This window comes from Euprymna scolopes, chromosome 19, assembly GCF_053919585.1.
Source record: "Euprymna scolopes isolate OS-2025 chromosome 19, ASM5391958v1, whole genome shotgun sequence".
NCBI lineage: Eukaryota > Metazoa > Mollusca > Cephalopoda > Sepiida > Sepiolidae > Euprymna > Euprymna scolopes.
In genome coordinates this window covers 118,380,045-118,407,435 of record NC_136500.1, presented here as the reverse complement: position 1 = coordinate 118,407,435, position 27,391 = coordinate 118,380,045, and the positions used below count along the sequence as shown (strand labels likewise).

Sequence of the window (27,391 nt, the reverse complement as noted above, 5' to 3'; positions counted from 1 at the left end):
TGCTTTGTGATTTGTTTATTTTCACAACACTTTATTTACAAGAAAAGGAATATTAACATTAGGTGAAATATTGCTTTTTCTCAGAAAATCAAGTAGTTTCCTCTTCATGCAAACATTTGATTATAATATTTGATGTTATTATATACCAGAGGGCTCATTTAAGTATTAGTTGCTATTTGCTTTTCACAAAAGCTTGGTCTTTCGGGTAGTGTGTCTACATATTTTTTTAGCTTTATATTGTCCAGCTATATCTGTTCTATATCGATTGATGGAGTTTGAATTGTAGTTTTGCTGTGTAGTCTTTTCCTAGTCTGGTGATCTTTTTTTTTTTTGGTAGAGTATTAGTTGGAAATGAGCTTTTGGTGGATATTTCTATTTCGATGCAGAGGTTTTCATTGTGTCACATTTTTGTATGCAGAGGTTTTTCTCTTACTTAAGTTGAAGTTCTCAGAAACCAAGGGGCCTACTATGAGGGAGTTACACTTGAACTCTATATAAGATACATAAATATTCGAATGTTCCATTAAAGTTCTTTATCTCTCAAACACTGAGTTAATAAAGACATTGAGAACATAATTTCCGTCTCACTAATACCATTTTCATATGTTGTAGTATATCTTTCGCTTTGGTCTCTTGGTTTTACTGGATTTCAGGATAAGAATTCATCTAATTTTCATGGCAAGTTGTTCTGACAATCTCCTGATAGTATCTAGTAGGCATTAAGTTCTAATATGTCACACTTGATCTTATCTTTTGAAATAAGAATATTCACACACTTCAAAAGAATGTGGCTTTTTAACAGTATGAATTCTCATGTGTAACTTTGATTTTTCAGAACAATATCCACACATTTCACTTTTTTTTACTTTAATTACTTTTAAGAACCACTTGACTCCATTACCATGTACATTTATATATAAAAGCTCTTTTAAGAATAGATGCTTCTAAGTATTTTTAAGGATTTTTATTAGGCCAGTTTCTCCCATGACAACTGGTACAAAGTTTATTTCTTCCAGAGACCGTTAGTGTGAGTTCTCATATGTCTCAATAAATTTGATTTTTGAGAACACGAATATGCACACACATCACAAGAATGTGGCTTCTCCCCAGTGTGAGTTCTCATATGTTTCAATAAGTCTGTTTTTGTAGAACAAGAATATGCACACATTTCACAAGAATGTCGCTTTTCCCCAGTGTGAATTCTCATATGCATCACTAATGTTGATTTTTCAGAACAAGAATATCCACACACTTCACATGAATGTGGTTTTTCCCCAGTGTGAGTTCTAATATGTCTCACTAAATCTGATTTTGTAGAACAAGAATACTCACAAACTTCACACGAATGTGGCTTTTCCCCAGTATGAAATCTCATATGCATCACTAACGTTGATTTTTCAGAACAAGAATATCCACACACTTCACACGAGTGTGGCTTTTCACCAGTGTGGGTTTTCATATGCCTCACTAAATGTGAGTTTCGAGAAAAAAAACATTTACACACTTCACAAGAATATGGCTTTTCTCCAGTGTGAGTTCTTATATGCCTCACTAAATGTGATTTTTCAGAACAAGAATATCCACACACTTCACATGAATATGGTTTTTCCCCAGTGTGAGTTCTAATATGTCTCACTAAATCTGATTTTGTAGAACAAGAATACTCACAAACTTCACACGAATGTGGCTTTTCCCCAGTATGAAATCTCATATGCATCACTAACGTTGATTTTTCAGAACAAGAATATCCACACACTTCACACGAATGTGGCTTTTCACCAGTGTGGATTTTCATATGCCTCACTAAATGTGATTTGTCAGAACAAGAATATCCACACACTTCACATGAATGCGGTTTTTCCCCAGTGTGAGTTCTAATATGTCTCACTAAATCAGATTTTGTAGAACAAGAATACTCACAAACTTCACACGAATGTGGCTTTTCCCCAGTATGAAATCTCATATGCACCACTAAAGTTGATTTTTCAGAACAAGAATATCCACACACTTCACACGAATGTGACTTTTCACCAGTGTGGGTTTTCATATGCCTCACTAAATGTGATTTTAGAGAAAAAAAACATTTACACACTTCACAAGAATATGGCTTTTCTCCAGTGTGAGTTCTTATATGCCTCACTAAATGTGATTTTTCAGAACTAGAATATCCACACACTTCACATGAATGTGGCTTTTGTTTTGTGTGAGTTCTCATATTTGTCATTAAATGAAATATTTATAGAAAAAATATCCACACTACAATGTTACTGCATAATACACTGTCAATTTAAAGGCCATATACATTCATTCAATTTGCGATTCAATCTCTCCATATGTTTTGATGCATTTCAACATTAGACCCATATTTCTCAATAATTTCTTTTACCTTCAAAATGTGCAGATTTTTTCTGCACCAATTCCAAAAATTTATAAAATGGTAATATCCAATAAGATAAATTTTTTTCACTGATATGATGTTGTCTTCTCCATAAAGCAATACATTTTAAGATAATGTTTACAAAAATGATGATCCATGAGACATTCAATAATTCCGTTCAAGCACGAACATCTGTAAATAAAAAAAATGGAAGTATTAGTATTTGCATTCACATATTTGAATTCTGTGGGTTTACTGTTGTCACTATTATCTGATTAACTCATTTTTTCATAATTTTATATTGGTTGGAAAAGAAGAAACATTGACACACACACACACATATATATATATATTCCTTAATTATATATTACTTAATTCAATGTAGGTAAACAAAAAACAAAATTACGATAAGTCGCTACAATAATGTATTGTTTTTTTTTGTTTTGTTTTTTTACACAGTGATCACCATTTATCAAGGCCCGGAAGCCACTCAGGGATAAGGGTAATTGCAAGTACATTACGTTGGTGTGGAGATTTGTATGAAGTGTTTAATCAAGGGGGCGGTTCATTAGGAATTTGTTAACATTGGACTTGAAGACATCCAAGTTGTAGTCCGGAAGGAAGCAGGCAGACGGAACAGAGTTCCACATGCGTGCAGTTCTAAGAAAGAAGCTTTGTTCATGGAATCCGCATTTTGATTTAGGCACAGATATAGAGTGGGGGAAATTTTTCACAGTGGATACAGCTAGACGGGTGTTTTTCATGAAAGATTGGCGAGGGGGGACCAGAGATTGGAGTTCAGACGAGCACCTGCCATGGAAATAACGATAAAACAAGGATAGGCTCGCAACGTCTCTTCTGTGGGAGAGAGGTTGCAGGGTAGAGAAAAGGGCATCCCCCACTAAGCCACGAAGTCTATTTTGTACTCTGTCAAGGCAGAATAGGTTGTTTTTAGCAGCTCCTGCCCAGATATGGCAACAGTATTCCATCCTTGGACCTACTTGGCTTTTAGCTTTGGCTTGGCTTTAATTGCATCAGTAGTGAGATATCTTCTGGAGCGGTAGAAGGATCCCACCATCTTTCCAGCGACCTTGGAAACAGACTTGATGTACGTGTTCCATTTCAGATCAGGAGTAAAGGTCAAACCCAGAAGCTTGTCAAAAGTCTTAAGTTTAAAAGAACCCGTATGGCAACAAAAGATTTCGTGTTCTATTTGAGGCAAGTCATTTTTCTTTTCAGCCTAAGACAATAACTTTATGCTAATTGTGTTTACCTAAATTGAATATATGTGTATATATTCCCCAGGTAAAACCAATTTGAATATCCCTCCTCCTCCTCCTTCTCTAACCACACAGACAAATATACATCAAAAGGAAAAAAATCATCTCTCCATCTAAACGCACATAATTTTTACCGCATTACCACAAATACACTCTCAAGACTTAAGGGTCACAAGCTTAGTGACCTACAAAAATTACTGGATTTCACTGATATAAATGGAGATGCGAGATGAATCCAGAGAATTCTTGAAGATGCTTGAAGAAGCAAACTTCATGTTCAACATTTCCCATGTTTATACCAAAAAAAAAACAATCATTTTATAAAAATCATGTTTTGAGAATGCATTCATCACTATATAGGGCAGCAAAACTAACCTTTTCTTTTGGGCGTCAATGGTGTGTCCCCAGAATGGCCTTCAACACTGCCATGGTAGAGTATTCCATGAGACATGCCATCAACATCCTGACTTGTTCGTTCCAGGCAACTAACATTAAGTTATCATAATGGCACTCAGATTACCAAGCCTAAATGTCTGAGAGTTGAGGGCCGACTCTTGTAAACTTTGAGTTGTACGCAACGTTCAATGCTTTTGTGTGGATATTTGTTGTCTACAGGAGACTCACTTTGTCAAGGTGTGCTGGAGAGACTTTCAGATCTACTCAACACATTTTGATATCTAGTCCAGGAGGGTCTGCTGGCTAGTTAAGTTGACTTAGAATGCATTATGTGACCCAGTTTTTGTGGATCCTGAGGTAAAACTATGTGTTTTGGATGTTACCATATAAGATGTGGCATTTCAACTTACTGAGAAGTCTCCCGATTTTTGGTAGATTGAGCCTTTTATGAATACTCCTTGATGGATTATTTTAGTGCGAGACTGGAATGCAGTCCTGGATCCTGATCTAGATCCTGAGGGAACCGGGATGTAAAAATATTTTGTGACTGTCGACAAGGTTGATCTTGCCGATAAATTCTGAAATAAAAAACTCGGGACATAGTATGAACTTGGACAGGTAACCACGGCTCTGATTTGATGCAACTTTCAAGTTACATCGATCGGTTCTTAGTTAAGAGAGTCAATCTAAGGGTTTTAGATTATCCATGTTACAACAATATAGTTTATTCAGACGACAGGCTTTTCCAGGTACAGGTAAAATTAGATAGTGTTAAACTAGAATGGCTTGGTACTGGAAGTTCAACACGTTGTTCAACTTGAAGGACTTCCAGTATCAGCTTTTACTAACCATACAACAGGAACAAATGGGGGCTATAATTGTAATAAGTGGTGGAGTTATCTGAAAAAAGAAATTAGGTTTTTTATTGTTGCTTATAGTAGCTCTAGGGCAGCAAAAGCACTAATAGCAATGGCCAAGAACACATTGCCTGAAAGTATTCCTTTTAAACTCCTCGGCCTAACGTTTACAGGGAACACGAACTGAAATAGATACATTGAGAGCATTGCCAAAACTGCTGCAAAAAAGATGGGTTCTCTCTACTGTGCTAGAAAATTACTTACGCCTGAAAGTATCCTGTACCTCTATAAGGCCACCATCCGCCCATGTATGGAGTACTGTTGTCACATTTGGGCTAGTGCATCTGCTGCTTGTCTCTCACTCCTGGACAGGGTTCAAAAGAGAGTCACCAACCTGATAGGTCCTGAACTGTCATTTAGGCTTCAGCCTCTGTCCCATCGACAAAATGTTGCATCCCTCTGCCTGTTCTACAAGTACTTTAATGGTGAGTGCTCTGACGAACTGCAAGCACTTTTGCCTCCTCGACATGACTATCCCCGACAAACCTGACAAGCAACTAAGTCCCACCCCTTTACAGTAGAGATCCCTAGGTGTAAGAAAGCCTTTTATTCCAATAGTTTCTACCCTAGAACTGCAAGTCTTTTAAATTCCTGCTTTCCCAATTGTACTGATATGCAGAAGTTCAAGTGTAATGTGAACAAACATCTTGCTACTCATCTCCTTTCATGATGCCCCCGCAAATTATGTCCCCGATAGTAGCTCCCTACTTCAAAGTGGCACTGTACCTTGTTTGAGGTGAAAATTGAATTAAAAAAAAAAGACACTAGAAGCTAGATTAGATCGTCTGATGGAGGAGGGAGATAGCTCTAGTTTTACTATAATTAAAACGGAACTGGACTCCTTTGAAAACAAGAAGGATCAGGGAGTTCTAGTCAGGACTAGGTTAAACAGAGCACCAATGGAAGCAACAAATTGATACATCGCCAGTGTCACATTGCCAGACGGACATACCGTGACCACAAACGACAGGATCTTGGAGAGTTTTCAGCCTCATTTTTAGGATCTTTTTACCAGAGAGCCTGGTCTGACAATGGATCAGTTCAAAGCTTATTTAGCTGACTTTTCTCGCCTTGAGGAAACCGAAGCAGCAAGGTGCAAAGAACATATAAAGGAGGAATAAGTTCTGGAGGCTCACAAACAGGTCAGGCTGGACAGAACTCCTGGTGTCGATGGTTTGCCTCACCAATTGTATTTGAGGCTGTCGCCCATTTTTATTCCCTTGCTGGTTGTGATATTCAAGTCCTGGTTTAGGAACGGGTCCATTCCCCAGTACTTTACCAGGAGGATCATTAAATTGCTTCAAAAGGATAAAAATGGAGGGGATGGTAGAGGGGATTTTTGGCCCTTAACAATGTTAAACACAAAGTTAAAGATTTTGGCCAAGATCTTAGCGAACCATTTGCAACTTGCTTTACATTGTCTCATAAATCCTGAGCAGACTTGTGCTGTTAAGTGTCGGATGATTCAGAATAACTTGCACATGACATGCTTGATCATAGAAAAGGTCGATACTAAAGCCGCGCTGATCAATTTAGATCCATACAAATCTTTCAACATTGATACCTAGAGGCTGTTCTTTCCTCAACTGGATTTGGTCCTCAGTTTCACTCCTGGATTTGCCTCCTGTATGCAAACCCCAGTGCTATAGTGAGGATGAATGGTGTGAGATCAAAGCTCTTCAATTTATTTAGAGCTATTTGTTAGGGTTGTCCAATTTCATCAATGCTATATGTGCTTGCATTAAAGCCCTTTCTGTGCAATCTTAAGGTGAGTCTGGTCTTCGTTGGATTACTATGCCAGATGGCTCTATCCTGGTAAAGTATACTGCCTATGCCAATGATGTGACTGTGGTTGTAATGAGTAGTGCCGAGACTAGAGTCAACGATATCGACATAAGATGGTATGAAAATGTGACATGGGCCAAAATCAACTGCGATAATGCTGTTGGTTTACAAATTGGTGCCTAGACATGTTGCAATTGGGCACCAACCATGAAAAAGAACACTATGTTTTTCTTTGCATACTAGCAGTTATGAGAGACATGATTTGGTCGATGCCAAAGAAGGAAGTCCACAGAAATGAGCACTTTACTGGATCCCAGCTTGTTCTCATTTTTAAACATCGTAGATGTGGATCAGCTGGAGAAGGTGAATCTCTCTTCAGCAGATATCAGCAAAAGGTGTGTTGAAGCTTTGCACCTGCGTCGAGTGAATGGTGTTAATCTTGAGTGTTATTTCGACATTAATTGGGTTTTTTTTATTATTACATTTTAACCCCAAACAAGACACATTGCCACTTTGGTGTAGGGGGCTACTATCAGGAGCAAAAACTACTGGGGTACTATGTAGGGATTTGGGCAGTAAGATGTCGGTTCACGTTACACTTGAACTTCTGCAGGTCAGTACAGTTGGGGAAGCAGGGACCTGGAATGGAATTCCAAAGTCTAGCGGTTCTGGGGAAAAAAACTACTGGAGTAGAAAGATCTTTTACATCTAGGGATCTCTACTGTGTGGGGTGGGATTTAGCTGCCTGTCAGGTTTGTCGAGGGTGTTTACATCATGGGGGTACAAGTGCATTCACCATTAAAATACTTGTAGAACAGGCACAGGGATGCAACATTTCGTTGATGGGACAGAGGCTGAAGCTTAGATGCCAGTTCAGGGCCTATCAGATTAGCGACTCTCTTTTGAACCTTGTCTAGGAGCGAGAGACTAGTAGCAGATGCACCATCCCAAATATGACAGCAATACTCCATACATGGGCGAATGGTGGCCTTATAGAGGTACAGTAGTTCGGGTGTTAGTAGTTCTCTAGCACGGTAGAGAGAGCCTACCTTATTTGCAGTGCCCCTGGCAATGCTTTCAATGTAATTGTTCCAACTCATGTTTCCTGTGAATGTTAGGCCAAGGAGTTTGAAAGATGTACTCTCAGATAAAGAGTCGTTGGCCATTGCTATTGGTGGCAGAGAAGGTTTCTTGTAATTATTGAGTGAAACTAGTTTAGTCTTGGCAGCATTGAACGTGACCATCCATTTTTGTCCCCATTCCACAACAAATTGGAGGTCATCCTCTAGTGTTTCTGCCATTTCTTTAGATATGTGTTCATTTGTTTTCCTGTCGTGCCTGTTTTGGAGTGTGGTGTCATCAGCATATATACCCATCTCAGAGGCAATTTTGTCGGGAGGTAATTTATGATTAGGAACAACAGAGGTCCAAGGATAGATCCTTGGGGCACTCCCGCATTTATATCATATTGTTTAGATGTACGACTTTTGAGGACAACCTGGATTTTTCTCTTATCTAAGAAGGATTTAATTATGCTTAGTATTCTACCAGTGATACCGCATGATCTAATTTCCCTGAGGAGACCCTCATGCCATACTCTGTCAAAAGCCTTAGATATATCTAGAGCTACTGCTCTGCCCTCCCCGGCTTTGTATGTGAATAGTATATATGTTCAGAGACTACAGTTAGGATGTCTGCTGTGGAACGAGTTTGTCTAAATCCATATTGTTGGTCAGTCAGAAGTTTAGCATCTGTAAGGTGATGGACTAGAGCATGGTTAATTAAGGTCTCAAATATTTTGGCAAAAAGCAGGAGGAGGCTAATAGGGTGATAATTTAATGGGTCCGTTCTTTCGCCAGAATTCTTGAATACTGGTACCACAGAAGCAGTTTTCCAACAGCCCAGAAAGCAGGATTCATTAAGGCATTTTTTGTAGAGTTTGGAGAGAACTGGAGCTACTTCGGCTGAGCACTTTTTTATTAGCACAGCTGGGATGAGATCGGGTCCACATGCTTTTGAAGTGTCAAGGTTTTTTATGATAGCATGCACCTGAGCAGGGGTGATATTCACATCGTCTAGCGTGGTGTCTGTCCCCATAGAAAAATCAGGTAGGGGGTGGTTGAGAGGGTCCAGTGTGGAGTTTGAGGCAAACCGACTGGCAAGCATGTTAGCCTTGTCGGTTGCTGAGCAAACAACCTCGTGATTGTTGGTTAATGGGAGAATTGTTTAGAATAGGTTTAGAATTTTGATTAGCTGGACTGAACATAGTAAATATATCAACCGGTTAGGCTAGAATAGGTTAGATTTAGGCGTTCTCCTAAGATGACTTAACTAGAGTATTAATGACTCCATAAGGTCCGTTTTTTATTTTGTGCCACCCCCTTTTTATTTTGTGCCCCCCCTTTTTTGATCGATAATCTCCACTTTCGACCCCAATTAGGTGACAGATTTGCTGCTTTGTCAGTGATGTAAGCCCTCTTTTGTAAGGGTATAAATTTTGTTTTGGGGGATCTACGTCTTTTTCGATTGGCCAAACTGCTTACTTGCCACATCTCCTAGGGAGGGGGGGGGTTCTTAAACTAACACTTCATTTTTTCAGGTACTCATGCACTTATTGATCCGTGCTGAAATAATAACATTATTATCTAAAAAGCCATTCTTAACATGTTTTGTACCTATTCTGTACTTTAACCTTACAACTGCATAAAAAAACATACAAAACTTTAATTAAACTTGGAAATACGATTAAAAAAAATAGCGCGGATCAGTAAGTGCATTAGCACCTTTTTTCTTTATAAATATATCATTTGTACATAAAATTTTTACTTCTCAACTCCCCACACCATGTATATATATATATATATTGTCAATTCAGTAGGTGATTTATGGAGCGACTGTCGTATTTTGGTGAAAGTTTGTTAGGTTAACAAATGTTATAGAGGACATGTTTTCCCCTTCCCTCCTATCTAAACCTTGTGCCACATTTTCTAATTATTTATATTGTAAATATTTATGATAAATATTGGTTGAAAAATATTGCTCTGATAACATGTCTTGCTTTACTGCATTTTATATTATGGCATGTTGATTTCACAAGATTATTCGCTGTTGCTCGGGAACGTGGTGTATCTATTTAACAATATTGTTCAGTGGTGTGTTGATTCAGTGATATTGTTCAATGGCGTGTTGCCTTGGTCGACAGTGTTGCTCGGGAATGTGTGTGTTGATTTAATGATATTGTTTGGTGGCATGGCATCTTGATTTGGCGGTATTGTTCAGGATTGCGTGGATGAATTTGTTCAAAACCGTGTTGTCACTTGTGATATGAAATTTTTTTTTTTTTGCGCTCTCTCTTCCCTCATGAAGCGGCATATGCAACAAAGAATCAAAAGAATCTGCGCTTATAGTGTTGGCACATGCAGCAAAACAAGAGGACTTACTAACAGGAGAAAAAGGCAGATTTCCTTACAAGAAATTCTATGAAATCGTTTTGGATTAAACACAGTCGAATGTGTAGTTATGGTAGAAATTTTCAAAATAGTTTCACTCCACCAAAATTGCACAGCATGGTCAGTAACAACTTTTCATTAAAATCAAACTAACTAGAAGACCATCACAGTTTTGCAGAACGACGTCATTATCTACTCTAAACAGAGGCAGAGAAAGACAATGCTGAGGAAGTGCCATCCTGATAGAATCTCCTAAAATTATAATAATCAGTGTAAAAAAAGTTTAACAGAATTCAGAAATAGCAGACTCTTAAATATGAGATCTCATATAGAGATAAAACATATAAACTTCATTTGTGGCTAAGGTTACATCAAAATCCCCTTAAATGAGTGATTTAAATCTTCTGATTAATAAAACAGTTGTATTATTGTAAACGTAAAGTTTCTCTTATTGTCCACTGATATTTTGAAATGTTGGTAAAATACAACTGTTTTTGAATATTGAACTTTGTAAAAAAAAATGTCAAATCTTTATTTTTCACACCAAGAAGCATTCTTTCTGATGTCTGCATTTAAAGCTCAATTCATTCAATAATAAAATTCATCTTAAGCAACAACAAAAAAGAATCATTCCTCTCTGATCTCTGCATTTAAAGCTCAACTCAACTAAATTTTTAGGTTAAAGTACAGAATAGTTAACACCATATGGCGTCTTTCCAAGATGTGTAATAAAGAACAAAAAACATGATCACTCCATCTCCTACCTTTCTCGCTGCCAAAAGAATTGGAAACTGAACAATTACAGGTATCATTGACCACTAACTGGCCATGAATCGAGTGCCAATTTACATTAAATTTAGGTACTCATGCACTTATTGATCCATGCTGAAATAATAACGTTATTATTTAAAAGGCCATTCTTAACATGGGGAAGGGAGGGTGTTTTGTACCTATTCTGTACTTTAACCTTACAATTGAATAAAAAAAAAACATATCATAAAACTTTAATTAAACTTGGAAATACGATTTTAAAAATAGCGTGGATCAGTAAGTGACTTAGCACGTACATAAATTTTATAAGAAATAGATCTCCCACTCTAATATCTTAAATGTGTTTTTATTTTGAATTCCTTCTTTGCAGATATTTTTTAGGCTGTGTAAACGTAAATACTAAAATATTAGATTTTTATTTTTTAAGATGGAAACTACCAATATTTTTTCTACATTAATTTCTGCTGATTAGTGATGACCAATAAATGGGTGCTCATTTAATGTAAATTTTATAAACTACAGTGTTTCCAATTCAAATAGCAAACAAAAATCTCTAACAACATAACAGTTAAGTGTAAACGGAAAAAAAATAAAATGTTAAAACAATTAAACATCGAAAAAAAACTCTTGTGTTCAATTGTCTAAAAATTCGACCAACTTTTAATTAAATTATTATAACCATTATTATTTTCTCATGAATCATATTGGGGGGGGGGAATTCTTATGACGTGCCCCAACATATTAGAATCTAAATGCGAGACTGAAAAATATATTTTAAGGAAAGTTTTTTTAAAATTGGAGATTCCTACTTTTTATTCATATCTCTTATAAAGCATAACGGAAACAATTTTTTTTTTTTCATTTAATGGATTGCAATAAAAATAAGCTTAATTAAATATTAGGCAGTCTTGCAGTTAAGTCCCAGCAAAGTACGACAACTCTAGAAGGCTCACATCAGTATTTTACACCATCAAATCACGAATATTACGAATTATTAGTTTTAAAAAAAATAATTAAAGTTTTAAAATAAAATAATATGTAATTAATATTAAAAAAATATGAAAATTGGTTCCATTCCCATCTAATGGAAGAGTTGTGGAGATGGAATGAGAAAGGACACGCATTTCCATGAATTAAAAGCATAAGACAACAATACACTTTTTAATAAATGTTTAATTTTCAAAGTTGCTTTATTTTGTACTAGCGGGGGGGGGGTACCCGGCGTTGCCCGGGTGTTTGTAGGTGTGTGTATGGAGGGGGGTAATTAATAATCCTGCTTAAATATTATAAAAAAGATGATGTAAAAAAAAAATCCAAAACCAAAACGGAAAAAAAATGGCATAAATAAACCTGTGTATGGGGGGGGTAAACTAAAGAATAAGCGAAGTAATAAAAAAAACGTTTGGTCAGGAGGAGGGATTGAACTCGGAAGCTTTGACGCGGAGGTGGAAACCAATGCCAACTACTTAACGGTCTCGACCACGAGTGAGAGTAATTGATTAGCGTGTTAAGTTAAAGCTTATAAAGCTAAAAGAGGTTTAATTTTGATTGACAGGGCGACGCTAAATGAGGTCATCGCGCGATCGTTATTTTTAGTTTTCACTTCACCCCGGATGATGGTGGAAAGAGGGGGAGCAGAGCAAAAGCCGAGAACCCAACGTTTTTCACTGTATTTTTACTAAAATGCAGGACAAACCGGGCACAAAGCGAAATAGCGCGAATCTCATAAAAGTCGACGTAAATAAATCTAGAGATGACCCACATTCCCAAATCCTACATATTATGATATAGGACCCATATAAACAGTTGTCAGCGATAGTAACGAACTCGGGAGCGTGTGCTCGAAAAGCCTTTTGAAGAAATACACGAAATGGTCACACACATTTTGCCTTTTATATATAGACTAGCGGGGGGGAGGTACCCGGCGATGCCCGGGTGTCTTGAGGTAAATCAAAACTCCGGGGGGGGGGGGGTTAAATAATAAAAAAAAAATGTTTTGGTAGGTGAGTGTATGAGGATCGAACCCATACCCTTGAGTTGGAAATTAATGTGTGAAAAAAAAAACGTGCTAAGTTAACCACAGCATTGAGCCACAGCAACAGACAACGTTAAGCAGGTTATTTAACTATAAAAACAGGCGTGCACAATAAAAGTTAACTCTGCTGCTGCCATTTGACCTAATAAAGAAGGTCAAATAGAAGTCATACAGCGTTTAGGTTTGTTTACCCAAATTTAACTGTTTCTTCCCCCAACAGATGTTGGGGAGGGGGAAAGCCGCTTCCAATTGTCCAGATTGAATAGCAACTGATCAAAGCTGATTGCTTCTGGACGTTTTTCCCAGCGCAATGCCGAAGACGTCGTTTGAGTTTAGTTTTACTTTATTTATACTAAAAAGCCCAATCAACACGCAAGAAGCCAAAATAGCAATAATTTTGTAAAAGTCTACGTAAATAAATCTGTAAGCTACATGCGTTCCCAAATCCTACATATTATTATCTAGAACCTATATACACAGTTTTAAGCGATAGTAACGACTCCGGGAGTGTGTGCTCGAAAAGCCTTTTGAAGACATACATGAAATGGTCACACACATTTTGCCTTTTATATATATAGACTAGCGGGAGGGTACCCGGCGTTGCCCGGGTATTTGTAGGTGTGTGTATGAGGGGGGGGGGGTAATTAATAATCCTGCTTAAATATTATAAAAAAGACAATGTAAAAAAAAAATCCAAAACCAAAACGGAAAAAAATGGCATAAATAAACCTGTGTATGGGAGGAGGGGGCGTAAACTAAAGAATAAGCGAAGCAATAAAAAAAAACATTTGGTCGGGAGGAGGGACTGAACCCGGAAGCTTTGATGCGGAGGTGGAAACCAATGCCAATACTTAACGGTCTCGACCACGAGTGAGAGTAATTGATTAGCGTGTTAAGTTAAAGCTTATAAAGCTAAAAGAGGTTTGATTGACAAGACGATGCTAAATGAGGTCATCGCGGGATGGTTATTTTTAGTTTCCACTTTCCCCAGATGATGGTGGGAAGGGGGGGGGAAAGCAGAAGAGCGAAAGCCGAGAACCCAACGTTTTTCACTGTATTTATACTAAAATGCAGGACAAACCGGGCACAAAGCGAAATAGCGCCAATCTCATAAAAGTCGACGTAAATAAATCTAGAGACGACCCACATTCCCAAATCCTACATATTATGATATAGGACCCATATAAACAGCTGTAAGCGATAGTAACGAACCCGGGAGCATGTGCTCAAAAAACCTTTTGAAGACATACACGAAATGGTCACACACATTTTGCCTTTTATATATATAGATAAATTTATATTTTGTTATGTGGTTCATTAGTAGTATCAGAAACTGATCTTAAAAATGCGTGAAAAAAAATTGAATAATTTGACCTCCTATTTTTATAAGCTTGAAAAATGTAATTCACACCCTAATTTTTTTTCAATTAAAGGAGCAAATACCACATTTTTTTAAAAAATAACAGGTTTAATAGCAAATTATGCAATATTTGTTTTTTTAAATCAGTTTTCTTTAAAAAAGATTTGAAGAAAATCAACGAAATTTTACTTACTTCCGTTATAAAAAATTGATATAAATTCGAAAAATCACGTACCTATAAAAAATACTATTGAATGTTTAGTTCCATTTTTCATTGTTCAGAATTTTCCATATTTATATTTTAAATTCCATCTATTTTTTAAATAAAAGAATTTTTTAAACGTCTATTTGCAAAAGGCGGACATTACGTAAGCATTTTACATTCTTATCGAAAAACCGGAAGTAGTTTTTTATTGTTTTTAACTACGGATGGACAGAAAGAAGTAAAAACCACATGTTTGCATTAGTTGTCTAGCCTTGTCCGTGAAGAAATATGTGTTCCCGTAGGTGAAAAATAGTCAAATTTTACTTATAAATTTTTGCCTTAAAAAAATAAGACAGTCGAGGATTTTTTTTCTTTTCTAAAAGAAATACATAAATTTTTGATTTAATATATTTTCATTCTTTATCGAGTGAAATTTTATTTTTTTATATCTAAAAAAAGAAAACCTTGAATGAAATAGAAAAAAATTGTCATCATAGTCCATTACTTACTGGACAATATAAGCAGAAAATAGGCTTCCAATTAAAAAAAAAATATATCAATATAGTTTTTTTTTTTTTTTAATTTACAATATATTATTTATTGATCTTTTTAACATTACAAGTTGATTTTTTTCTTTTTAGATAATTGTTATTTTATCAACTTGCTTGAAAAGAGCTATGTAAAATATACTTAAAACCGTTTGAATTATGCAAATACCATTAGTAGTTCAAAAGTTATGAGAATTTTAAGTGCCAAAATTTAGGCTGGACATTTTTCTGTAGAAAAAGTGGGCTAAATTACGCACCTCAACATTTCGAGAAATTCGGTAATTTCACCACCATTTATTTATTTTTCAAGCTATTCTCATGGAACTTGGCAGTCTTATGTAAAATTGTGTGATCTTTCTGATTATGCAGTCAAATCTGATATATCTCTTTGCCATAAGCCATAAATTATAAATTCAGATGAACAAATTGCAATTTTTTTAAACTAGCGCATGGTATCATACAGTGGGTGTCTATTTATGAACAAAGCTAAGTATTATAGTGGTATTTAAATATAGCTCTATTGTGAATATGCATTTTCCTGCCTCCTCACCAAAGGAGAGCTTAATCTTGGGTGTAGCCATTGAATGCCTAAAGAGCATTCATGGCCGGTATTTACAACTCCCTTTAAAGAAAAAAAATTGAGTAGATATGGATTAATCTCAGAAATAAATCAAAGAAAAATTTTCATATAGATTTTGGATTTCTGTAAAAGATGGAAATTCCCATAGTTGACCAGAATTTATGCATTTTGGGACCAATCCAATTTTTAATTTTGTAAATCCCCTCTATCTGGCACAAAATATACCCCTATTTTCTAAGATGAAACCATAAATCATACTCTACATGAATCTTCAATGAAACTTTCACAGTACCAGGATACCAGGAATCCTGATAAGCAACAACTATATATTCACCAGTTGATGGTAATTTTTGTCATTTCTATTCTGTTGTTTTACTAAAAATTCAATTATGTAAATAAAGAAATAAAACGGTAATTTTTTAATCTTTTTTCCACCTTAACATTTAAAATTACTTCCATAGGTTTTAAGGTATGCTGAAAACGAATATCGCATTTAAATTTCTGCAAATAAATAAGGATATTAAGCAATGTCGTTTCTTATGTTATCGCTGGTGGTCATCTTGATACACACAAGCGCGCAAATGCAACCCTGAGAAACTATGCACAAACGCACATACCAAGATAACCACCGTAACTATGCACAAACGTGCATACCAAGATAACCACCGTAAGAAATGACATTGCTTAATATCCGCAAAAGCTACTTATTTGCGGAAAATTTAAATGCGATATTCGTTTTCAGCATACTCGAAAACCTTTAAAGATAGTCATTTTAAAGAAAAATGTTAAGGTGGAAACAAGGTAAAAATTTTCAAAATGCATCACAATGATGCCTAATTATTATTATAATTATTTAGATATCCTCAGTTAAAAAAAAACGAGTTTGTTTTACAGATTCGAAAAAATAGTCTTGACAATGAATTAAAAATAAATTAAAGTTTCACAATATCTGTTTTTATTTAATTGTTAGGTAAAAGTACAGAATAGTTAACAAAAAACACCCTTCCTTCCCCATGTTAAGAATGGGTTTCTAAATAATAACGTTATTATTTCAGCATGGTAGCATAAGTGCACAAATACCTTTTATTTGTTATGTATTTGTTTTTTGGGTGTTTTTTGACCACTAAAAGACACAATTCTACCTTAAGTACAAATAAGTAGTTAAACGCATGTACTTAGTACATTTTATTTTTTTAACACATTTAGTGCATGTGTACTAAAAGCGTTAAAAACAACAAAATAGTATTGTTTGGAAATCAAATTTGAAAAACTTGAAAATAATTTTTTTAAATTGACGAGCTCAGAATAAAAAATGACTAGTCTAGTAAGATGTGTGGAAAAAAATGAGTTGGATGAATGTTACTTACATCTGGCAAGCTCAGCGACGGGGAAGATATTGTGACCAACTTGAATGTCTATCTACTTTTGATATTTATAGTCAGGATTGAATAGGAGGGGTGGGAGGTGATTACAACCTATATATTCAGGGTTGGTCTCTCTCTATCTGTTCTCAGTCTGTACTGTGTTATTATAGAGACCAGACTGTTAGTTGTCTAATCCGGAATGTTAGATAGTTCTGTTACCAGACCCCGTTGGGTGGGTCCCTTAAGAGGGATTTCTTTTTTGCAACCCCGATTGCTGCCTGCATCTTTAAGCATCGCCCTTCAACCTTTGTTTTTATCAAATTGCAAAAAAGAATTTTTATGAATTATCCTTTTTTGCTCACCTGTGACATAATTGATCAACTCGTTATTCAGCATGGAAGTTTCTAGGGAATGGATCCTTCAATGGATGACTGTACTGAAGATAAAGGTTGAGGAATGGTTGAAGCTGTGTCATGGAGATAGAGTGACCCCGCACGCTTATGCCATCTTCCGCAAGGATATTTTGGAGTATATTCATGAAATGGAAGTATGCATCACTAAGCTGGAATTAGCTCAAATTCCAGGGACGGATGTACTGGAAACAGAAGTTAGTTGGGCATCACATCTCATGGAATACCATATAGAGTTGGATGAATTGGATGATTCCTTGGCTGCACCTACTGCCAGTTCTTTCATGGATACAACTCTTCATTCGACATCAGAAAGAAGTTCAGCTTCCTTTGTAGTTAAACCTCCACAGATACAGATCACCAGACTCACATTCGGTGGTTCTGAGATAGCTACATGAGTTTCCAAAATTTTTTGTCAAGATTTGAAAACTGTGTGGTTGGTATGGCTAATGACACTGAACGTTTAAATTTCTTAAAATGCTCCCTTACAGACAGAGCCTTGAAGCTAATCAACCATCTGAGCTGCACAGATGCAAATTATCAACATGCCCTTGCTTTACTGAAAAAGGAATATTTAAATATCGATGAGATCATTGATCAAATATTCCAAGACATACTTGATTATATACCAAGGAAGAAGAGCTCTTACTCGGATTTTGGCGAGTTTATTTCTAGGACTGCTTCCCTCTTGGAGGAGCTAGGAAATGCTTATTCCTGTGACTTTTCTGTGAATACTTCAGGTGGAGCTCGTTTAATGGCCAAGATTCTGTTTTTGAAGTTTCCTAAGGAACTAAAGGGGGAAATGATTGGGCTGATGGGGATCCGCATATCATCCTTGTCTTCCATATTGGAGCTCACCAGGGAAGCAATTAAACTACTACAGGTCAAGGTCGGCACCTCTGCCAGTACTTCATTTGATAGTGGAAGGAGTTCTTCTCAGGGAGTGGCACGGAGACCCAAGACTACCTCATCATTCCATATAGACACTAGCCCCCAGACGTGGCCCGGATATTCTCGAAGCTTGCCCCCCCCCATTTTGTTTGTGACCTTCAGCAGGGGAAGGAAGTCTATTGCAATCAATTGCCTCCTGGACACAGGCAGTGAGAGGTCATATCCGTCTGCTGATGTACTGCATGGCTTGGGCTCAATAGAGACAATTGGAATGGATTGTTAGGTTATCCACCCTGCTTGGCGAATGTGATAGAAGTTTCAAAGAAGTTGCTCTGGACATCAATTTGGGTTGTGGAAATCCAGTGACATCTCATGTTTTGGTAGCTGAGATGATCGATTTGTCTGTCTGACTAACAAATTTGGAACTTTTGTTAGATGCCTTCCGGGATGTTAAATGTTCACTGGCCGGGAATTCTTCCCTGATAGTGAAGTACAGAGGGGGTTGGAACAGATGTTCAATCTAGAATCTTTGGGAATACATGATGAAAATACCTTCTCTGGCTATGATCAAGAGCAGATAAGGCGCTTTCAAAATGCCATAGAGTTCAAAGATGGCACATACTATGTGGAGCTTCCCTGGCATGTTGACAAGTTAGCCAGAGTCCCGTCTAATCATGCTGTCTCTTTACGTATCTTGAACAGGGTGACTAAGAACCTGATAAAAAATAATATGTATCAGGAAGTGTTCCGGCAACAGGAGCAGGATGGTATAATTGAGGAGATCTTTGTACCCGTCCACGAATTTCAGAATTATGTATGGATACCACATCGGCCAGTTGTTAAGCATGACCCTACAGCTATGACCAAGATCCATCCTGTTTTCAATTGTAGCTTGAAGACTGGTAATGGACTGTCCCTTAATGAAGCCGCTTACTCTGACATCAACCTCACAGGAGACCTGCTAAATTTGTTGATGAGCTTCAGAGCTAATAACTACATTCTGTTGGCGGACATTCGAAAGGCATTCTTAATGATACATCTCAGCTTGGAAGCTGACAAGAACAGGTTCAGTTTCTTCATTAAGGACGGAGATCATCTTTGCTGTTTTAGATACTCTACATTGATTTTTGGGTTCACTGCCAGCCCATTCATATTGGGGTGTATTCTTAAATTTCATGCAGCTCAGTATTCATTAGATGATTGTTGGAAGATGATGGAAACACGATTTTATGTGGACAATCTTGTTACAGCTGAAGCAGATCCGCACAAACTTGTCAAACTATATTCCCTTACAAAGAAATGTCTGCGAGAGGGAGGATTTATTATCCAGTCATGTAATACAAATGTTGACGCCCTCCGAGATAGGATGAAAAGTGATGGTACGCTAAGTGTACACAACAAGGAATGGGAGAGGGTATTGGGGTATCAATACAATCCCCTTTCAGAAAAAATGCATGTGGCACCTATTCAGTGTGATCCTGGTGCCTCAATGAAGAGAAGGATCCTTTCTGAACTATTTGACCCACTGTCTCTCTGCCTCCCGGTTACAGTCCGAAGTTGTGTGCTTATTAGGACTATGTGGAAGAATCATTTTGGTTGGGATGATCCTCTTCCTCCTGAAATTTTGAGTGGTTGGAAAGAACTTTCTAAGGACCTGTCAGGGTTAAGTGATCTTTATTTTGATAGACAGGCCCTTGTTGCCGGACAACCTGGTGACCTGTACATCTTTTGTGATGCATCTAAGGAAGCCTATGGATTTGCAGCATACGTGGTGCAAGACTGCCGATCTTGCTTGCTATTCCCTAAGGTAACGTTGCCCCAATGAAGGAAAAAACTCTGCCTGTTGTAGAGCTAATGACAGTTTATCTTGCACTAAAATGTCTGTCAACCATCCTGAATACTTGTGAGCAGTTTATTCCAGCTAGGTTGTGCGTGGCCACCGATGCCCAGATAGTATTATCTTGGCTGTTGTTACAATCTATGGCCAGCAAAAACATTTTTGCTCAAAACAGATTGAAGGACATTTTACTGATGAATCGCGAGTTGGAATATTGATATGGACTAAAGCCTATTTTTAAATATGTGGCCACCACGCATAATCCAGCTGATATGATAATGAGAGGATTAACGATGAGAAGGTTTCTGTTCAATTTTAAATTTTGTTGTACTGTCCCTCTTGGCTAGGCAGAGGACTCCTTCAGTGGCCAGCACAGGAGTTACCATGCTTAAATGAACATTGCCGACGGATGCCTCATGCTTCGATGAACTATTCACTGGTCCTAGACCAAGAATGCCCTTCTATCATACCTATCCATAGGTTCTCAGCCTTTTCTCGTTTGCTGAGAGTCACCTCATTGGTCTACAAGTTTTTAGCTATTAAACTGGGGCATGAATGGGACAATTCCAAAGCCACAGTTTATTTGCTGAAATTACTCTAGAGACAGAAATTTCCTGCAGAGATTGAGTATCTGATGGAACATATGAGGAACCAGGAACCCATGCGAATTCGTGCCTTGGATCTATTTCTGGATTCTGATGGACTAATCCACTCAAGGGGAAGACTTGACCGATCTTCACATCTGGCGTGTGAGGTAAAAAATCCCATTTTGCTTGGAAAACATCACCCAATTATAAAACTTATTGTTGTAGACGGTCATGTGAAATGTTCACATTTGGGAACCGGAGCAACCTTGGCTGAATTGAGGCAGAGCGGCTACTAGGTTCCACAAGGTAGACAAGTGGTAAATAAGATCTTGGCATCTTATGCAAGATGTAAGCGATACAATTCCCGACTGGTGCTTCCCAATGTCGTGGCTAGTCTACCGGCTCCTCGTGCTGATTTTGAAGTGCTTTACAAGCATACAGGCGTTAACTTCCCTGGCCATGTCTGGGTGAAAGAGGAAAACTCTGACAGAAAAATGAATTTGTTATTTTTCACTTGCCTGAATGTGAGAGCCGTCCATATGGAGGTGGTTCAGGACATGAGTGTGCTGTCCTTCTTTCAAGCTCTGGCCTGCTTCACAAATCAATATGGGATTCCGAGGGCTATCTATAGCGATAACTCCAAAACTTTTATTGGAAGTGGGAAACTTTTTGGCCGTATTTCTCTAATGAACGAATATCAAGATAAATTTGGCTTGTGTGGCGTGAGACTTAATACTATTCCCTTGTTTTCACCATGGTATGGAGAAACTTGGGAACGTTGCATCAAGACCATAAAAACCTATTTAAGATCATTGGCAAAAGAACAAATTGAATTATTTCACACTGGTGACCGTGATCTCTGATATTCAGAGATCGGTTAACAATCGACCTCTAACATACCAGGTGTCTGCAGACAATAATGCTACAGCTATCACTCCCAACATGTTCTTGAAACCCAACAAGAGCCCTGGGTTATTGTTACAATTGGGACAGAGGGATCCTGCTATGGCAGTGCCACCCAGCAGGGAGAGACTGATCAGAACCTTGGAGCATAGGAACCAATGGTGTGCTAATTTCCATAAGTTGTGGTACAACGAATACCTTTTGGACCTGGGATAGAAATCTCTGGGGTACTCCCGATTGCAATCAGAGAATCGCCTTCAAAAGGATGATGTGGTTCTGGTTAAGAGCCCCTTAAAACCGAGACCCTTTTGGATTTTGGGAACCATTGTGGATCTTATACGAGGCAATGATAATGTAGTTAGATCTGCCCATGTCAGAAGAGGAGATGAAGTCCACTCGTTGAAACATCTGTATCCTTTAGAGCTTTCTGTGGCCCCTAACAATATTCCAGAACCAGAGGTCACCGATTCTATCGAACCCATAGTGAATGAGCCAGTTGTTGATGAGGATGGAGAGCCATCGTGTTTATCTTCCATTCCAGAAGACCCTGTCTGGTTATGTCCAATATGTAATGCTTCTCAATTAGATAAGGTCATGATTGGATGCGACTCATGTGATGAATGGTATCATTTCCAATGTGTTGGCATCGATGAGGCACCCCCAATAAGACGGAAATGGTACTGCCCTGAGTGTGCACCACAAAAACGACATAAAGGAAGACCAAGCCTGCTCCCTGCCTAAAAATGTAATCAGCAATAGCATGTTGTAAGGGACAAGGAGGATACCATGTTCCTTATAAGCAGTGGATTGGACATTGTTATTTTATTTCTTTTATGAGCTTCAGGTAAATGATTTTTTTCCCCTTTTGAATTTTTTTTCTTTTTCTTCTTGTTGGGAGTGTGTGGAAAAAAAATGAGTTGGATGAATGTTACTTACATCTGGCAGGCTCAGCGACGGGGGATATTGCGACCAACTTGAATGTCTATCTACTTCTGATATTTATAGTCAGGATTGAGTAGGAGGGGTGGGAAGTGATTACAACCTATATATTCAGGGTTCGTCTCTCTCTATCTGTTCTGTCTGTACTGTGTTATCATAGAGACCAGACTGTTAGTTGTCTACTCCGGAATTTTAGATAGTTCTGTTACCAGACCCCGTTGGGTGGGTCGCTTAAGGAGGATTTCTTTTTTGCAACTCCGATTGCTGCTTGCACCTTTAAGCATCGCCCTTCAATCTTTTTTTATCAGACGAAAGCAGAAACAGTTTTCTATTTTTAGAGAATGCTTTAGTCAGCTCAGCGCATGACATGCTTAGCGACCGTTTTTCCATAAGCGGATTTGATTTCTATAAAAGATAACATTTGAAATAAAATTCTGCGCAATTAATAATTATCAAATATTTACATATTATACATGAAAATAATTCTGAAACTGTTATCTATATGAAAATGGATGATATATGCAGATTTATCTTATCAATTTTGAAATATTCTTCGTCAACTTTGCTGGGTTATAACTTTGCTCGGTCATAACTTTGCTTTCTGTCGTCGTAAAAATAAAAGTCAAACATCAGTAGAGATGGACTTCAGCCATATCCAATCAAATTTAACCCCACGCATATGTATCCAAACATAATGTATAAAATGAAAACATTGGAAAAAATGTTTCCCTTTTTTGTTGTCGTAATTTTGTACAGTTTTTTCATTTTTAACCTGGAGCATAAAAATATTGAACACATATAAGAAAAATAAATTAACATCATTGGAATACTCTTCCCATTAATATAATTCTTTTAAAAATTGGCCAACAAATAAAAAAGATATGACTTGTTGAAGCACATTAACTAAGTAATATTGCCGATGTCCATGAAAATACAGCATATGCTTGTAATGCTAATCTTTTATCTTCAATTTGTGAAATATAAAACTTTGGTAAATAAATTAAGTATTAAAATTTTAATAGACATTTCAAAATGGGGGGGGGTGAATTAAAAAAAACAACGTTTGTCTAAAATATTATATTTAGTTTATTGGAAAGGGCATAAAATTTCACATTGACCCTGAAAATATCGTAAAAAGTTAACCAATAGAAAAATTTTGATAGATTTTTAAAGTTTAAAAATTGAAAAAAAAATTAACTCGTAAAATGTGGAAAAAACTAGAAGTCACTGGTTGCTCAGGAGAGAGGGGAGTAGGTGCACTTACCTTGTTACTAACCAAAAGAGTTGTTGTTTCCTAGAAGCATTATAAAGCTTTACCTTGGTCATGTAATGGTGATCACATGACCTTTTCAGACCTATAAGGGGAGGTAATCAAACTCCTTGTTGTTTGTTACAATTTCAGTTGTATTTACAAATTTGCTGCTGATGGTTACAATTTGAGTGGTGTTTACTTTTGCTGATGATGCTGATGATTACATTGATTTACTTATTTTGTTAACTGACTGTCACGTCGCAAAAGGGGCAATTCTTTCGCAACTCTAAAGGTGAGTGTATCTTGCTTCCTTCTCAACTGAGCAGTCTTATTACTTCTAGGAAATTAATTTTTCCATAAAAATTCAATTGATTTCATTACGTAAAAAAAAAAAAAAAATGTCTGCATGAAGCCGTGCCGGCACTTTGTAAACACTGTTTTCTTGTTTTTTTTTTGTTTTTTTTTATAAATAAACAATAATATTTCTTCTTTTTTTTTTTAACTTCAATAGTTTATTTTGGAAGTATATTCCAAATAAAATAAAGAACTCACTTTTAAAAGAGAAATTACGAGTTATATATATATATATATATATATATATATATATATATATATATATATTATTCGCAGTTTCGTGTTAGGGGTGTCAAAAATTCCCCCCAAATTCTGTACTTCAGGTTTCATTTTGTTCGCTTTTCTGTTAAGACAACACTTTCTAAAAATTGTTTCATTTTTCTGTTAAATAAATAGTTATAAATATATAATATATATATAAAAAACAATGTAGGTATGTGAAAATGCCAAGGCTTTTGCGAGGGTTAAGTGGCATTGGTAACTTGAGTAAGCCGTAATTCTGTGCACTGAGGTATGTGTCATAAATTGGCCCCTACCACCTATATCCGGGGGGTTAACTACACCGCAGGGATACTGATGAGGTAGCACACATGTTTCGCTACATGCTGGTATTTGAATTATTTCCATACGTTCAGTAGAAGTGTAAAAAATTTTGAAGTGAAGTTTTGTGTCATTTAAATCATCATTATTAGACATGAAGGTAAGTTGTAATAGTTTTGAAACTATATATATTCGTTAATATAGATATTAAACCTTATTTGTGCGAAATATGAAGCCTATATGACTTTACCTTCATTGGTTTTGAGTTTACCTAAAATGTGAAGCCGTTACGAAAATTTTCAAAATTTCACTAACGCCATATCGTTAACCTACGCACTTTGTTTACAAATATTTTCCAACAACGGCAATGACGCCAAACTACGGCTGGCTAAAAAAATTCTTTTAAATTATTAAAATTTATTTCAGCATAATTGACTTTTAGGATTTAAATTTTACTTTCTTTAAACCAAAACATTTCTCCCCGGCAAAATGTATTTTTTTCTATTTTATCATTTTATCGAGCTGCTTTTTTTTTTTTCTTCCATTTTGTTACTTTGCTTTTTTATTCTATGATAAACTAATAAACAAATTTACAATTAAAAAAAATACAAGAGTTATTTTTAAAATTAAAAAAATAAAACTTTCATGAATATATTTTTTATTATGCACATTTTGCAAACTTTAAATTCTAAAAGTTTTAATAATTTAAAAGAAATTTTGGGTTTGTATTACTGTACACATTCGAAAAAGTTGTCAAAAAACAAATATATAACAAATAAATATTATCAAAGGCAAGATAAGTTACTTTTCTACCAAACTGGATACAGTTTTTGTTTTTATTCAATGTAACATGTTTATTCAGCTCGAAAAACATGCAGTGCTTACCGTTGTATTGGAAAATTCAAAATGGCGGCCACTCTCTCTTAAACACGGTAAGTTTGGGAAAAGGTGTTATAAATAATAAACAAGACAAAATACTATTAAAAAAACACCGAATATATGCCAACTTATGTCACGGTAACATATAATGAGCGAATTTCTAACAGTATTTTGTCTAGTTTATTATTTATAACATCTTTTCTTGAACTTACCGTGTTAAAGAGAGTGTCGGGCGCCATTTTGAATTTTCCAATACATCGATTAACACTGTATTCGAGCTGAATAAAAACACGAAAAATATATCCAGTTAGGTAGAAAAGTAACTTATCTTGCCTTTGATAACATTTATTTGTTATATATTTGTTTTTTTGAAAACTTTTTCGAAATTTTAATTTATATGCTAAAAGAAATTTTAATAATTGAAAAATGTAAAAAAAAAATTATATTTATTGGTGTTTGTATGATGAGAAATAAAAAAAACGGTGCTTCTGCAGTTTATTTTGACTGCAAAAATCAGCATTAGCAGTAGACTTCATATGCGGGGATGTAATATTGCCTTAGTAATTGACTGCATCTTCCGCCCCAGCATCCCCTTTCACCTCTTAATCTTGTAAATAATTCATTAATAAACTTTCAAAATATTTTTTTCTTGTTCTCCATTCAATAAGCTCTCCAGTGATATTTGTCTTTTTGAAATCGGACAAGAAATAAGAAAGCTATGACAAAATAACTGTGAAAAATCTTGATATCGGTCACAACTTTGTTAAGGAAATCCATTGATTCTATTGTCAAAAATTAGCCTCAAATTTCAGCTTTAGAATTGTTGTAACTTTCTTATTATTTGTCCTACAGAGGTGGTTCAAGTATCATTAGAATGCTCTCTGCATACTCTTTCTGCTGAGCTGTTCCATTTTGAGATATGTTAACTTTGAAATTTTCTTTCACGTACCTAAACAATGTATATTATGTTCGTTTACTTTATTTAATCAAGTGTTTACTTCCAATATTAAAATATTTTCTTATATTAATTAAATATTTTTTTATTTTAAAACTTTAATAATATTTATTTATATTTTTAAACTAATAATTCGTAATTTGACGGTGTAAAATACTGATGTGACCCTTCTAGAGTTGTCGAACTTTGCCGGGACTTAACTGCAAAACTGCCTCATATTTAATATTATTTTTTTTTATCTTATAGAATAATATTTGTTTCAGTGTACAAAAAATAAAAACTTACCTTTCATTCCATGAATTCGATACGAAAAAAAAAGTGAGATGAATTCGTTCCTTTTCTTTTGTGTTCAAAACAGAAAAAATGTTTTGTTAGAATTTTTTAGTAACTTGATGCAACCTTTGTTTTGTGTGTCCAATTCATTAAGAAATAAAATGTATCCAAATATAAAAGAATCCAAATGAAAAGAAGAAAAAAACAGATTTAAACGTGAAATTATTTAAAAAGAAAATCAACTGTAGCAAAGCAATAAATTTAGGTCATCGTAAAACGGTGTAATCATTAGTTTGTTTGTGTAAAAAATGTCCGTTCATTAATTAAGTGTGCTGAATTGTTTTCCTATCAAGTTTACAATAGATTTGTCAACGTTTCGAATTCTTCAGTGAATTCATCTTTTGTGTGTCAAATTCATTAAAAACTTTACAAATATATGAAGATAAAATATCAGGTTTCAAAATTGAACATTTCATTATTGTTAGGATTAGTTAAACTAGTGTT

General features: G+C 36.0%; 1 long non-coding RNA gene across 1 annotated transcript; it reads right to left on the bottom strand.

Moving 5' to 3' along the window:
* LOC145239906 (uncharacterized) lies at positions 1–27,391 on the bottom strand. Its single transcript, XR_013862394.1, has 2 exons — positions 26,900–27,391; positions 1–2,569 (listed from the first exon to the last, which is right to left on the bottom strand). It is a non-coding gene; the product is annotated as an uncharacterized LOC145239906 (long non-coding RNA).